Source organism: Argopecten irradians, unplaced genomic scaffold (assembly GCF_041381155.1).
Source record: "Argopecten irradians isolate NY unplaced genomic scaffold, Ai_NY scaffold_0470, whole genome shotgun sequence".
In the NCBI taxonomy this organism is placed as follows: domain Eukaryota; kingdom Metazoa; phylum Mollusca; class Bivalvia; order Pectinida; family Pectinidae; genus Argopecten; species Argopecten irradians.
Window position 1 is genome coordinate 23,878 of NW_027187937.1, and position 15,619 is coordinate 39,496.

Sequence of the window (15,619 nt, forward strand, 5' to 3'; positions counted from 1 at the left end):
TTTTCCCCAAAATTTGAATGCGCAAAATATACCGATAGTAGATTTTTTTCCGTATTTAAAGCCATAAGAAAAAATACATGTGCAAAGTACACTGGTGTGTAAGTAACACAAGATTTTACGGTATTTGTAACATTTACGATTGTGTTTGGTATAGCTGATGTAGCCAGAGCGCCCCGCGATTTACCTGTGGATTTGGCGACAGTACTCGAGTCTAAAAATAGCCACGTTGTGTCGGTAGAGTGTTAGCGTTTATCGCTACACGTACAGAATTTCTCGCTGTGTTACAAATCAATCGATTGGACGGTAAGGAACTTCATAATATTTATCATTCGCAGTTGGGTGGACCGGGTGTAATATTGCCACAATAAGTTTTAAGTGTGTTTGAGATCATTAAACAAACTTTAAAGAGCATTCCGATAGCATTTACGTTGGCTTGCAATAATCGCATCGTGAGTGAACTCACTATCTGTACGGCACCAGATCCAAGCTGATGGCTAATTATATATAACAGTACGGTTAAAATGCCACTAACCTTCTAGCTTGTCAGTTTTGCTGTAATAATATTACAAACCACTTATTGAAAATCCTAAATATAGGACAGTTTAGGACTCGTCTTATAAATCCCACGTGTGTTTTGACTTTTTGCACACGGCCTGCAGCCGGGACATGTTATGGCGGTTCCCTACGTAATGAGCATAGCTTGATCTATAAGGAGTTTCATATGCAGTTTTACTAGAAATATGAAGATTTGTTAAAATATCTAAAATAAAGAAATACTAGTCAAGTGAATTTTTATGCAATTTGAAGAATATTTGTTTTGTTTTTAAGTAGATACAGACGCATTGTTGATGATATATAGATCGGTTAAGCTAACTAGCCATTCAGTTTCGTTAAGCTGGATGAGAGGCCCGAGCGTAGCATCCAGTACCAGTTTACCTGTGGATTTGGCGACAGTACTGGAGTCTATAAATAACTACACTCATTCAATACATCGATACAAGTCAGCGGTAGAGCGGTAGGGGTTTATATACACGCATCGTTCGCAGTTGGGGTGGACCGGGTGTAATGTTTCAGCCATATTACCTGCAGCCTTAGAATTCACAGTGTCAAAACTCCACTGTGCTTCGTTTATCTGGTAGTCAGAATTTTCTCAAAAAAATATCTTAAAGTAATTGCATAACAAGAAAAAATTGCTATTATAACGGAATAGAATTGCATTTTCAAAGTGGGTAATCTTGAGGATGTCTCAGTTTTTCTTTGAAATGGTAGACACAGTAATCTGATTTAAAGTCATTGCATTGAAAAATAATGTATTCACCTAAATTTTATTAAAGACGTGACACAGAGGAAGGGAAATCAGCCAGCAATGACAAGATGTCAAAACTCATTGATCAGGTCAGTCCTTCAAGGGGCCATAACTCTGCCGATTACTGTCAATGGAAATTAGATTACTGTTGGCCTAGCCATGAAGACTTTTAATCTTTTTAATGAATTTAAAGAAAATTGGTTTACATTACTTTAATTTTATATTTGAGTTTCTGCTTTTGAGATATCAGATAATTGAAGTTGTAGAAATTCCATTCAATGGCGATATCATAATCAGTACAAACAATAAAGTTAATGTAACTATTGCCCATATTGGTGAATGTTAAACTCTGTGTTGACAAATTATCTGTCTTTTCATTTCAGCTCCATGCCATCAGTTCATCAATGTATCCTTTTTATAGAAAATATTGCTTCTGTTGTATTGTGCCATGATCTTTATTGCTGTTAAATGCTTTTACATTGCTGTGTATTAAGCTCATTGAGGATATTTACTTCTTCACATTATATTTGTAATACCCTATGGTATTATACAGGAAATTTACATTATCACTTATCTCTATCAAATCAAAAAATATTGTCACATCTTGGATTAGTAAAAAGATGCAATTGGAATTTAACCCATGATTTTTTGTCAAGTACATAATAATCAGCACATGCCAAATATCCCAGTAATGACTTCACAAACATGTATCTTTGTTCTTCCTTAACATTCTACAGACAAAGAATCCAGAAAGAATGAACAGATGTCTAAAAGTGATACATGGCTATGATTACCTCAATTTGCGGACCAATCAAAAAACAATTTCCTACATCAATTCCGTATAAAAATGGGGAGAACCAATACTTCATTTTTGTGCTGTTGATTTTTGTGACTGATATAGTCACACACATTGTCAACATTCTGCAGTGAAAGCTGTTTTTTTGTGTGTGTATACGTGTATTTATATTTGCTAGGTTTTTATTTTTTCACTTTACTTTAAAGTAAATATAAATCTCTGGCAAATATACTTTACCACAAAATGAACACCTGTACCTAATGTCAACAATGTTTGTCATCACAGTTGTTACATTATATTTGTTTGTCTCTATTCTTTATTCATGACAGTTTTGTGAATTACCAGTACACTCTTAAAAACATATTGCCTTGAAATTAAAAAAAATCTACAATTTTATGTATATATATGTATGTAGAAAGGCTTTTCAAATTTCTAAAATGAATCGTTTCTGCACATAGGATATTACGCATAGTACATTACACATAGCACTGCGCTGTTTATTATTAATGTGTTTTTTTTTTTTGAGAAATGACATTGTTTTCAATGATTTTTTTTTAAACAATGTAATAGTTGATAATAGTCTCATCTGTCAAAATACCCAAAATGAAATCTGTTATAGAAAGTGATAAATTTGTGTATAAATATGAACTTCTGGTGTATATTTGTGTATAAATATGAACTTCTGGTGTAATACACTTCCCAGAAGTCAAAACATTCCTTGCTTCTTTTAACAATAATGAATGAATTACAAGATGATAGAGTCAAAAAAACTAAACATTAGGTGCAAATGATTTTTAATGTTGTTAAAATATATGTTAATTTTATTAGGATACCTGTAATTTGTAGAAAGAAGCTTCTCCCTTAAATTTTCTTATGATATTTTATATACAACTTTTGAGTCCCAGATTATTAATTTAGTGATGATTTATTTTTTTCATTATTTTTGCAGATAGTAAAATGTTCATAATTATATATTAGCAGTACATCGAAAAGAAATCTGTTGTGATAGTTATTTTTTATTGCAGAATATAGTATACAACAACTGTACATGTCTGTATACTGGTACAGCTTTGGAAGTGTGATCAAACTTTAGCAGTTGTTGAACCAACATTTTTTCTCTGTGGTTTATTGTTGAAAATTACAGTAGATTATGCTTATACCAAGTCAAAACAATAATAAATTGTTGATATCAATTGGATTTGCCCGGTATGTAAATGTGATTATTGAATGTTTACATTTTGTATGTCTATTTTTCACTGGTAAATTAATTGAGGAGAAACAAATGTATCTTTGTTATATTAAATATTTTACACTATTAATATTATGACTAGCAAGTGTCAGTAAACTGTATGGTTTATATGTGCTTAATTTTGGTCTTCGAGTACATGTAATTGTATCTTTAGATCTACATATATTATGTACAAAAATGTACTTCTACTTGGGATTACTTTTCAGGGTTGAAGGCCAAAGGTCAAGGTCACTGTAACAATAACTAGAAAATTATTTCCCTGTGAGAACTTTAGTTGCATGCGACACATCCGCCCTCATGGAATTCTTCTTCTTTCATTCTGAGAGGCCACCGGGGGGTCCATGCGGTTTTAATGGCGTCATTCTGAAACTAGCTCCTATCTCTTAAGTCATAAGGCTTTTTGTCTTAATCCATGCTGCTGCTGGTTACTTCATATGCTATCCAGAACAATCCAACTAATATGTTGCCAAGAGGTATGGACAGCAAGTGTTTAGTATAGTCATCAGCAAATTAGTATTCTGCTTAAATTTCAATTTTCACATTTTATACATTTCATGGCCATTTTTAATCAAAATTCAGCTTAAAACTAAAAATGAAATTACCACGCCTTGCCTTTGTCTGGTTCCAGAATATTTTAACTTAAATTGTAACACGTCTGTGATAAAGGAATCATTTCATAAATCTCTACTTTGATATTTACATTTATTGGCCTAATTGGGGGGCTACTGTAGCTGACATTCCGATATATTATCCCACAAGTCCTTCACCTTTGGGTTGGAGTTTAAAACCATGATGGAGCAATTTTCATGGTGGTTTTACTCCAGGTATCAGGGTTTTCTTCCACCTCCTTAACTTGGTATCTCCTTTAATAGGAATTCCAGTGGATAGAATAATCTGTGAACTTGAGAAGGCAACTTGGTTGTTGAGGAAGATATGACCGTGGTGAGTCTTGGTGAAACTGATATATGGTAATTGATTTGTTTCTGTGATTTTTTTTTTTTTTACATTCCTGTACATGTGAATAAGAACATGGATGTGTTTACTGTGTTTGTAAGTGATGTTTATAAGTTAGTTTTGCCTCATTCCATGACTGCACTGCCAGTCTATGTAGTACAGACTCCATTATTACTGATGAAAGCATTCTCTCTATGTCCCGTCAGCCGGAATGATAGATGAGGATGGCTTGCTAAAGCCATTTATTATAATTGTATGTATGCAATAGTTCAAATTTAGAAAAAGTCATCAATTTTAGCTCACCTGGCACGACGGGGACGGTGAGTTTATGTCATGGCGCGGCGTCCGTCCCGTCCGTCGACATTTCCTTTAAATTGCTACTTAGTCATTAGAGTTCTACATGGATTGTAAACCAAATTTGGCCACAAACATCCTTGGGGGAAGGGGAACAGAACTTGTTTAAATTTTGGCTTCTGACCCTCCGGGGGGCAGGCCGGAGGGGCGGGGCCCAATAGGGGAAATTAGGAGGTAAATATTCAAATTCCTTCAGAAAAGATAACAATGATCCCGTATTCACAAAACGTACTTGGCATTACAAACCACGTGGGCGATACAGGCCCTCTAGGCCTCTTGTTCTGATTTTGGTGCACCAACTTTTCCTGTTTTTGTCCACTGATTTCTAATCTGTCATATGGCTAAATCACCCTTAATTGCCTTATCTTTTTCATGTTTACTAAAATCTACAAAATGATCTGGTATTAACAGATTTGAATTTGTTTGTTGTCTGAAGAAAAGATCAGTCTAGTAAGTTCATACTACAAACATATCTTATAGCCCATCAATGTCAAACTGTGATGGCAAATTCACTTTTGTGTGGATGCCATTTTGATGAAAACATTTATATTACATATAACACTATCTAGCTATTTGGTAGCATGCATTTATCGCATAATATGTATGTACATCATTTAGACCATTATTATACATGTATTATTACATTTCTATAATTCAATTCCATATCATATACCAAGTAAACATTTATTTCTTTGTATTGATTTTGTTTAAAAGAATAAACAACTTTGTCCAAGATTTTTACCTCTTTTTCTTAATTGTAATTCTATGATGAAGTTTTAAAATTGCTTTATCCGAGGCACACTTACAATAATACCTCAGTGATCACCTTTTGAACTGAATACCCTTGACTAGCAAAGTTTGAAAGTATATATACATGTATATTTAGTTCATGGGTTGCTGGTGGTTTACACCATCACAATATTTTCGGACTGATAAAAATATGGCTTATAAGCATCTTTCAAGCATGAACTTTTGAATTTTATATCTGTTTGTTACTTCTTAATTCTGTGAAAGAAACTGGAGGGATTTACATGTATATCAACGTTTACATAATTATAAACTTGCAAGCCAATACACCCAATAGAACATAGTCAACAGTTTCTATACTTCATACAGATTGATGTAGGTATGCACATGAGGGACTGGCTGGGCTACACTTAAATGTTAATGGTTCACCTTCATGTGGGGAGGGCTCTCCGTGTTGTATTTTACACATCACATTCAACACATTTTTGACTTAATGGCTTAAGTCATAGGCACTACTTTCAGGAACCTTTCAACTACAGTAATTTTAAATGCCGTTGACCTATGACACGCTAATTTAAATGCCGCTTGACCAGCTAATTTAAATGCCGTTGACCTATACTGTGTACTACATCTCACCCTCTCCTCTCATTTAAATGCTGTTTATCTATAGTGTGTAACTACATCTCAATCCCCCTTCCTACATCCCCTGAGCTGCTGCATGGGTATAATGGCAAACTTATACACAGCTAGACTAGTACCTTACCTTCCAGCTGACTGATGTCCACACAATCTATACACACTGTTGACTCCCCCATCTAACGTAAACACATAATCTCTGTTACTGATCTTGCTATCTAAGTCTTATAGACCTAAAAGTTATAATTAAAAAAAGTAAATTAATCAAACTTTCTTTCCGTGTACTTTAAATAATGCTTTTGAAAACAGACCTGAGGTTCAAGACAATATAAGGCTGCCATTATGTGTGCATGGTTTTACTTGCATACATAAGTGAGCAACACAAGAGTGTAGTAGTACAAAAAACTTTTTTTAATGAATATAAGACTTTTGCTTTCTTTATTTTAAAATCTTTTCTTTTATTTATAAGACTTTTGCTTTTTTTATTTTAAAAATCTTTTCTTTTATTTATAAGAATTTTGATAAAAAAAAATGTCAAATAAACATATATATGGTTTTTCTGTGATCAGTTGAATATTGTTGAAATAATCTATATCAAAGTCGGTCACAAGACATTTGACTGCTGATAGATACACAAAGCTTTGAATTAAGCTTAATTTTCATATAACACACAGTATCTGTTTTCTGGGGAATAGAAATCTGCCTAACAGCTTAATGTTTTTATTATGAATTAGTCATATATTTATCATTAGAAAATTATTTTTTTTACTATAATGATAATTGTAAAAACAGAATGGTGTAATCGACATAAATTAAAACTAAAAATCATTTTGAATTATATTAGCATTTGTGGCAGTATTGCAAAAAATATTACATTTACATCTATGGTTATAAGTGTGAAACAAGTACATACATTCAGACCATGAAGTCAAATTATGGTTTACAATTTCATTTCTTCTAACATTTATGTAAACTAATGTTCAAAATGAAATATGTTGTTTGCATCTCGCTAGCTTAACAAAGATTCAACTTTGGAGGTGTCACTAAAATCATGAAATCCATATATACTTGTGCGGCATGATCATTTCTATGATTAATGTAATGGCCTTGAAAATCATCTTTTTTGCCTTTTCCTCAAATACATATGAAAATCATATATGAATAAAACAAGAGGCCCATGGGCCTTAACGGTCATCTGACTCATTGCACAAAACAACAAAGTCACAGTATAAAGTATTGGTTAACGATTAATATAAAACAATTCAAGGAACTCCTTAGTTGAATATGTAAGTTTCTGAAATAGGTAAATGTCATTTGTTAACAAACTTGGTAGCCCTTCATCCATACATGGTTGTAACCCATTCACGGATTAATATAAGGAGTCAGATTTTAAAGCCAAATTTCAGCAAAGCTTCCATTTTGGACATCTGCCATACTATCTCCATGGGTCTTAGCTTGGTCCTTATAAAATATGATTGTCCTCACCTAAGATTCCCCCTTCTGAATCAATTAAAACCCCTATAGACCAATTTTCCTTGAGATCAGAGACTGAAACCTGAAAACAGGAAGTAGGCTAGTGGCCATCTTGGAATACCAAAATCTTTATGAACATGTTTGCATGATGTTCGGAATCAATTTAAACCCCTATAGACCAATTTTCATTGAGATAGGAGACCGAAATCTGAAAACAGGAAGTGGGCCAACTAAAATAAGAAAATTTGCCCTTTTGGGGTCGGACCAGACTCATTTATATAAAATACGATTGTCCTTCCCTAATGATATTTCACACCAAATATGGATGAAATTCATCTAAGGATGAAGGAGGAGTAGGATTAAAAGCTTAAATTAAGAAAATTTCCCCTTTTTGGGCCCCGTCCCTCTGCCCCAAGGGGTCGGACCTATCTCATTTATATAAAATTTGATTGTCCTTCCCCAATGATATTTTACACTAAATATAGATGAAATCTATTCAAGGATGAAGGAGAAGTAGTATTTTAAAGCTAAAATTAGGAAAATTTGCCCATTTGGTGCCCCACCCCTCAGCCCCTAGGGGTCGGACCAGGCTCATTTATATAAAATATGATTGTCCTTCCCCAATGATGTTTCAAACCAAATATGGATGAAATCCATCCAAGGATGAAGGAGGAGTAGGATTTTAAAGCTAAAATTAAGAAAATTTGCCCTTTTGTGGCCCCACCCCTCAGCCCCTAGGGGTCGGACCAGGCTCATTTATATAAAATATGATTGTCCTTCCCCAATGATGTTTCAAACCAAATATGGATGAAATCCATCCAAGGATGAAGGAGGAGTAGGATTTTAAAGCTAAAATTAAGAAAATTTGCCCTTTTGTGGCCCCGCCCCTCTGACCCTAGGGGTCGGACCAGGCTCATTTATATAAAATATGATTGTCCTTCCCTAATGAAGTTTCACACCAAATATGGATGAAATCCATCCAAGGATGAAGGAGGAGTAGGATTTTAAAGCTAAAATTAAGAAAATTTGCCCTTTTGAGGCCCTGCCCCTCTGACCCTAGGGGTCGGACCAAGCTCATTTATATAAAATATGATTGTCCTTCCCCAATGAAGTTTCACACCAAATATGGATGAAATCCATCCAAGGATGAAGGAGGAGTAGGATTTTAAAGCTTAAAATAAGAAAATTTGCCCTTTTGGTGCCCCACCCCTCAGCCCCTAGGGGTCGGACCAGGCTCATTTATATAAAATATGATTGTCCTTCCCTAATGATGCTTCAAACCAAATATGGATGAAATCCATCAAAGGATGAAGGAGGAGTAGGCTTTTGTATAAATAGTCTTACGCACGACGCACGGCGCACGCACGCACGGCGGACGGCGCACGGCGGACGGCGGACGGCGCACGACGACGGACGAAACACGATGACAATAGGTCATCCTGACCTTCGGTCAGATGACCTAAAAATGTGAAACTGTATTTTCAGTACATCAGAATGAAATCACTGAATTTAATGAGACACTGTTTCATGGTTGATACCTTATTATTATTCAAATTATGATTGCAGAATTTACTCTTTGTGTTTATTCCCCATAATTATGCATGCTTCTTAGATTAAAACCACGATCTAATTTTCATAACACAGAATGAATTCAATCATTTAAAAACAAGAGGCCCAGAGGGCCTGTATCGCTCACCTGGTTTGTAATGCCAAATAATTTTCTGAATACAGGTTCATTGTTTCTTTTCTGAAGGAATTTTAATATTAACCTCTAAATCCCCTATTGGGCCCCACCCCTCCTGCCCCCTGGGGGTCAGAGCCAAAATTTATACAAGTTCTGTTCCCCTTCCACAAAGGATGTTTCTGGCCAAATTTGGTTACAATCCATGCAGAACTCTATGAGAAGTAGCGATTGATAGAATTTACCTTTATTTCCCCTATTGGGCCCCGCCCCTCCTGCCCCCTGAGGGTCAGAGCCAAAATTTATACAAGTTCTTTTCTCCTACCCCGAAGGATGTTTGTGGCCAAATTTAGTTACAAGCCATACAAAACTCTAGGACAATTAAGTAGCAATTTATAGAATTTACCTATAATTCCCCTATTGGGCCCCACCTCTCCTACCCCCAGGGGATCAGAGCCAAAATTTATACAAGTTCTGTTCCTCTTCCCCCAAGGATGTTTGTGGCCAAATTTGGTTACAATCCATGCAGAACTCTAGGACAAGTAGCGATTGATAGAATTTACCTCTATTTCCCCTATTGGGCCCCGCCCCTCCTGCCCCCTGAGGGTCAGAGCCAAAATTTATACAAGTTCTGTTCTCCTACCCCGAAGGATGTTTGTGGCCAAATTTAGTTACAATCCATACAAAACTCTAGGACAATTAAGTAGCAATTTATAGAATTTACCTATAATTCCCCTATTAGGCCCCGCCTATCCTGCCCCAGGGATCAGAGCCAAAATTTATACAAGTTCTGTTCCTCTTCCCCCAAGGATGTTTCTGGCCAAATTTGGTTACATTCCATGCAGAACTCTATGACTAGTAGCGAATTAAAGGATTTACCTCTATTTTCCCCTATTGGGCCCCACCCCTCCAGCCCCGGGGGGTCAGAGCCAAAATTTATACAAGTTCTGTTCCCCTTCCCCCAAGGATGTTTCTGGCCAAATTTGGTTACAATCCACGCAGAACTCTACGACTAGTAGCAATTTATAGGATTTACCTCTATTTCCCCTATTGGGCCCCGCCCCTCCTGCCCCCGGGGGGTCAGAGCCAAAATGTATACAAGTTCTGTTCCCCTTCCCCCAAGGATGTTTGTGGCCAAATTTGGTTACAATCCATGTAGAACTCTATGACAAGTAGCGATTTAAAGGATTTACCTCTATTTCCCCTATTGGGCCCCGCCCCCCCCTGCCCCCCGGGGGGGGTCAGAGCCAAAATTTATACAAGTTCTGTTCCCCTTCCCCAAAGGATGTTTGTGGCAAAATTTAGTTACAATCCATGTAGAACTCTATGACTAGTAGTGATTTAAAGGATTTACCTCTATTTCCCCTATTGGGCCCTGCCCCTCCTGCCCGGGGGGGGTGAGAGCCAAAATTTATTCAAGTTCTGTTCCCCTTCCACAAAGGATGTTTCTGGCCAAATTTGGTTACAATCCATGCAGAACTCTACGACTAGTAGCAATTTATAGGATTTACCTCTATTTCCCCTATTGGGCCCCCGCCCCTCCTGCCCCCGGGGGGGTCAGAGTCAAAATTTATATACAAGTTCTGTTCCCCCCTTCCCCCAAGGATGTTTGTGGAAAAATTTAGTTACAATCCATGTAGAACTCTATGACTAGTAGCGATTTAAAGGATTTACCTCTATTTCCCCTATTGGGCCCCGCCCCTCCTGCCCCGGGGGGTCAGAGCCAAAATTTATACAAGTTCTGTTCCCCTTCCCCCAAGGATGTTTGTGGCAAAATTTAGTTACAATCCATGTAGAACTCTATGACAAGTAGCGATTTAAAGGATTTACCTCTATTCCCCTATTTGGCCCCGCCCCTCCTGCCCCCCGGGGGGGTCAGAGCCAAAATTTATACAAGTTCTGTTCCCCTTCCCCAAGGATGTTTGTGGCCAAATTTTGTTACATTCCATTCAGAACTCTATGACAAGTAGCAATTTAAAGGATTTACCTATATTTCCCCTATTGGGCCCCGCCCCTCCTGCCCCCGGGGTGTCAGAGCCAAAATTTATACAAGTTCTGTTCCCCTTCCCCCAAGGATGTTTGTGGCAAAATTTGGTTACAATCCATGCAGAACTCTATGACTAGTAGCGATTTAAAGGAAATGTTGACGGACAGACGGACGGACGGACGACGGACGACGGACGACGGACGCCGCGCCATGACATAAGCCTCACCGGCCCTTCGGGCCAGGTGAGCTAAAAACGGACACAAACAGTGTTAATTAACATACTTATGTTGAAATAAAAATACCTAAAAAAAGCTTCTATTACCTAATGATGGCTTGAAAAGTATACATGCAAATTAAAATGTATTTTGATATTTTCAACATTTACAAAATAATTTGAAATATAGGTGGCTTATGATATTGTGTAAAAATACAGATAACCTTGAGTGAGTTCAGGTTGTAAATATTTAATATAAGCATTGGCTCTCAGTTGGCATTCATAGTCAATATGAATACCAATTGGAGGGAGGCCAATTTCATGATGCGCTCTAGCTTTATTGACATTGCTAATGATGCAAAAAAAGTCTTTCAATCAATATCGATTAAATATGCAGGAATGAAAGAAATAATATGCATATGCACGAATAAGTTATATATAGGATACTATCCAATTGATGTTGTCAGAGTAAATTGAAGATTGCCGTAAAGGGATTTAAAAGGATATGATAAATACAAGGTACACATAATAACAAAATCTTGGAGTGACAAATGACATTTTTTTGCCATTTTTAGCTCACCTGGCCCGAAGGGCCGGTGAGCTTATGTCATGGCGCGGCGTCCGTCGTCCGTCCGTCGTGTCCGTACCATCAACATTTCCTTTAAATCGCTACTAGTCATAGAGTTCTGCATGGATTGTAACCAAATTTGGCCACAAACATCCTTGGGGAAGGGGAACAGAACTTGTATAAAGTTTGGCTCTGACACCCGGGGGCAGGAGGGGCGGGGCCCAATAGGGGAAATAGAGGTAAATCCTATAAATCGCTACTTGTCCTAGAGTTCTGCATGGATTGTAACCAAATTTGGCCACAAACATCCTTGGGGGAAGGGGACCAGAACTTGTTTAAAAGTTTGGTTCTGACCCCCCGGGGGCAGGAGGGGCGGGGCCCAATAGGGGAAATAGAGGTAAATCCTATAAATCGCTACTTGTCCTAGAGTTCTGCATGGATTGTAACCAAATTTGGCCACAAACATCATTGGGGGTAGGGGGAAAGAACTTGTATAAAGTTAGGCTCTGACCCCGGGGGCATGAGGGGCAGGCCCAATAGGGGAAATAGAGGTAAATCCTATAAATCGCTACTTGTCCTAGAGTTCTGCATGGATTGTAACCAAATTTGGCCACAAACATCCTTGGGGGGGAAGGGGAACAGAACTTGTATAAAGTTTGATTCTGACCCCCGGGGGCAGGAGGGGCGGGGCCCCAATAGGGAAATAGAGGTAAATCCTATAAATCGCTACTTGTCCTAGAGTTCTGCATGGATTGTAACCAAATTTGGCCACAAACATCCTTGGGGGTAGGGGAACAGAACTTGTATAAAGTTAGGCTTTGACCCCCAGGGGGCATGAGGGGCGGGGCCCAATAGGGGAAATAGAGGTAAATCCTATAAATCGCTACTTGTCCTAGAGTTCTGCATGGATTGTAACCAAATTTGGCCACAAACATCCTTTGGGGAAGGGAACAGAACTTGTATAAAGTTTGACTCTGACCCCCCGGGGGCAGGAGGGGCGGGGGCCCAATAGGGGAAATAGAGGTAAATCCTATAAATCGCTACTTGTCCTAGAGTTCTGCATGGATTGTAATCAAATTTGGCCACAAACATCCTTGGGGGAAGGGGAACAAAACTTGTATAAAGTTTGGCTGTGACCCCTGGAGGCAGGAGGGGCGGGGCCCAATAGGGGAAATAGAGGTAAATCCTATAAATCGCTACTTGTCCTAGAGTTCTGCATGGATTGTAACCAAATTTGGCCACAAACATTCTTGGGGGTAAAGGGGAACAAAAACTTGTATAAAGTTAGGCTCTGACCCCCCGGGGGCAGGAGGGGCGGGGCCCAATAGGGGAAATAGAGGTAAATCCTATAAATCGCTACTTGTCCTAGAGTTCTGCATGGATTGTAACCAATTTGGCCACAAACATCCTTGGGGGTAGGGGAACAGAACTTGTATAAAGTTAGGCTCTGACCCCCCCCCCCCCCCCCCCCCGGGGGCATGAGGGGCGGGGCCCAATAGGGGAAATAGAGGTAAATCCTATAAATCGCTACTTGTCCTAGAGTTCTGCATGGATTGTAACCAAATTTGGCCACAAACATCATTGGGGGTAGGGGAATAGAACTTGTATAAAGTTAGGCTCTGACCCCGGGGGCATTGAGGGGCAGGCCCAATAGGGGAAATAGAGGTAAATCCTATAAATCGCTACTTGTCCTAGAGTTCTGCATGGATTGTAAACCAAATTTGGCCACAAACATCCTTGGGGGAAGGGGAACAGAACTTGTATAAAGTTTGATTCTGACCCCCCGGGGGCAGGAGGGGCGGGGGCCCAATAGGGGAAATAGAGGTAAATCCTATAAATCGCTACTTGTCCTAGAGTTCTGCATGGATTGTAACCAAATTTGGCCACAAACATCCTTGGGGGTAGGGGAACAGAACTTGTATAAAGTTAGGCTTTGACCCCCAGGGGCATGAGGGGCGGGGCCCAATAGGGGAAATAGAGGTAAATCCTATAAATCGCTACTTGTCCTAGAGTTCTGCATGGATTGTAACCAAATTTGGCCACAAACATCCTTGGGGGAAGGGGAACAGAACTTGTATAAAGTTTGACTCTGACCCCCCGGGGGCAGGAGGGGCGGGGGGCCCAATAGGGGAAATAGAGGTAAATCCTATAAATCGCTACTTGTCCTAGAGTTCTGCATGGATTGTGACCAAATTTGGCCACAAACATCCTTGGGGAAAGGGGAACAGAACTTGTATAAAGTTTGGCTCTGACCCCCCCCCCCCCCGGGGGCAGGAGGGGCGGGGCCCAATAGGGGAAATAGAGGTAAATCCTATAAATCGCTACTTGTCCTAGAGTTCTGCATGGATTGTAACCAAATTTGGCCACAAACATTCTTGGGGGAAGGGGAACAAAACTTGTATAAAGTTAGGCTCTGACCCCCCGGGGGCAGGAGGGGCGGGGCCCAATAGGGGAAATAGAGGTAAATCCTATAAATCGCTACTTGTCCTAGAGTTCTGCATGGATTGTAACCAAATTTGGCCACAAACATCCTTGGGGGTAGGGGAACAGAACTTGTATAAAGTTAGGCTCTGACCCCCCCCCCCCCCCCCCGGGGGGCATGAGGGGCGGGGCCCAATAGGGGAAATAGAGGTAAATCCTATAAATCGCTACTTGTCCTAGAGTTCTGCATGGATTGTAACCAAATTTGGCCACAAACATTCTTGGGGGAAGGGGAACAGAACTTGTATAAAGTTTGACTCTGACCCCCGGGGGCAGGAAGGGGGGGGGCCCAATAGGGGAAATAGAGGTAAATCCTATAAATCGCTACTTGTCCTAGAGTTCTGCATGGATTGTGACCAATTTGGCCACAAACATCCTTGGGGAAAGGGGAATAGAACTTGTATAAAGTTTGGCTCTGACCCCCCCGGGGGCAGGAGGGGCGGGGCCCAATAGGGGAAATAGAGGTAAATCCTATAAATCGCTACTTGTCCTAGAGTTCTGCATGGATTGTAACCAAATTTGGCCACAAACATCCTTGGAGGAAGGGGAACAGAACTTGTATAAAGTTAGGCTCTGACCCCCCGGGGGCAGGAGGGGCGGGGCCCAATAGGGGAAATAGAGGTAAATCCTATAAATCGCTACTTGTCCTAGAGTTTCTGCATGGATTGTAATCAAATTTGGCCACAAACATCCTTGGGGGAAGGGGAACAAAACTTGTATAAAGTTTGGCTGTGACCCCCTGGAGGCAGGAGGGGCGGGGCCCAATAGGGGAAATAGAGGTAAATCCTATAAATCGCTACTTGTCCTAGAGTTCTGCATGGATTGTGACACAAATTTGGCCACAAACATCCTTGGGGGAAGGGGAACAGAACTTCTATAAATGTTGGCTCTGACCCCCCGGGGGCAAGAGGGGGTGGGGCCCAATAGGGGAAATAGAGGTAAATCCTATAAATCGCTACTTGTCCTAGAGTTCTGCATGGATTGTGACCAAATTTGGCCACACAAACATCCATGGGGGAAGGGGAACAGAACTTCTATAAATGTTGGCTCTGACCCCCCGGGGGTAGGAAAGGGCCCAGTAGGTGAATTAGAGGAAATATTTATTCCTTCAGAAAAGAAACAATGAACCTGTATTTAGAACATTACTTGGCATTACAAACCAGGTGAGCGATA

The 15,619-nt window shown here is 39.5% G+C and overlaps 1 long non-coding RNA gene across 1 annotated transcript; it reads left to right on the forward strand.

Annotated features, from left to right (window-relative positions):
- Positions 1-1,292: 1,292 nt before the first annotated feature.
- LOC138312789 (uncharacterized) lies at positions 1,293-3,369 on the forward strand. Its single transcript, XR_011207050.1, has 3 exons — positions 1,293-1,395; positions 1,690-1,712; positions 2,044-3,369. It is a non-coding gene; the product is annotated as an uncharacterized lncRNA (long non-coding RNA).
- The last annotated feature ends 12,250 nt before the right edge of the window (positions 3,370-15,619 follow it).